Source organism: Apium graveolens, chromosome 1 (assembly GCF_009905375.1).
Source record: "Apium graveolens cultivar Ventura chromosome 1, ASM990537v1, whole genome shotgun sequence".
NCBI classification, from domain to species: Eukaryota; Viridiplantae; Streptophyta; class Magnoliopsida; order Apiales; family Apiaceae; genus Apium; species Apium graveolens.
In genome coordinates this window covers 149,135,212-149,136,591 of record NC_133647.1, presented here as the reverse complement: position 1 = coordinate 149,136,591, position 1,380 = coordinate 149,135,212, and positions in this window count along the sequence as shown.

The following is a 1,380-nucleotide window of genomic DNA, read 5'->3' as shown; positions in this document are numbered from 1 at the left end:
TAAAAATATACAAAAATATGGAGATGAGAAAATAGAAAAAAGAAAAGGATAAAAAAAATTATATGTTAATTATATTTTTCATTTGTTTAGTTATATATCTTATAATAATTGTGAATCTTATGAACGAAATATTAGCATTAACCTAAAATTAGTTAATAAATATGTGTATTAATTAATATATATGATATCAACTACATTTTTTAAATATATTTTATTATAAATATATGTTGCGAGTTGCGGTTCCGGATGCGATTTTGAAGAATTTAAAACCGTATCCAAACCGCGAATGAGCGGTTTTTAAAATTTAAATTTACAATCAACCCGCGTTTCATAATTATTGATAAAATACGGTTCGGTTGCGAGCGATTGTATACTTGAATTTTGGTGTCTATTTATATACAGTTGCACAGTAATCGTTTATGATATGATGGTGTGTCTAAAATATTTTGTATTAGCGGGATATTGAGGTGAAAATGTTTTGTATAAGCGGGATATTGGTGGCTCTGAACACCTCAGTCTCAGGCTAAAGTCTGCTCGTTACCTTTACCAAAAAGTACGTGCTGCATGTAATCATGACAGTGACGATGCACTGATGTCAGGCTTTCAAAGTCTTTGCTGTGCTATAACCTAAGTATATTTTAATGGTCCTCGCCCTCCAATTATTTATATTTAGCATACAAAGCTAAGCATGTATAAAAATCTAGTTGCCTATTTTTTTATTTTTTTTCTTAATATATATATAATTTTCAAATTTTTATATAATAAATTATAGAATAATTCTTTATAGTAATATTATTATAATGTTTGCAAAGTATGAAAAAACCCATAAAAATGGGTAGGGATGACAAAGTTAATGTTATGAGTCCTACCGTCCTATTATAAATGTTATAATTTTTTTATAAAAATTGGATATTATTTTCCAAATTTTTTATTTTGAATAAAAATTTGAATATTTTTATTTTTATATAAAACACAAGAATGAAGAAAATAATGTCAATAAATACATTTTTAATTATATGCATAGAAATGTGCAAGAAAAATATAAAAGACATTTATAATGATACAATTACAGTAATATGAAACTATACATAGTCTTTCGATTTTATAGATCAACAACTTCTCATTTCAAACTCCTGATTTAAATCTTGATGGAAAAAAATTTAAAAAACAAGCTTCAAGAACCTTTTAACTGTTCTTGAAATACTTATGAATTATTTTTTCCTTCTCTCTTTTACCGTTTCTCTCCTCTGCTCTTCTCTTTCATTACTCATACACAGTGTTTTAAAATTTCCTGATTTTTTAAAAAATACCCGATTAATCCTTAAAAAAATGTTGGCCAATACATTTTTTGAAATTCGATTAATATTTATAAATTATTTT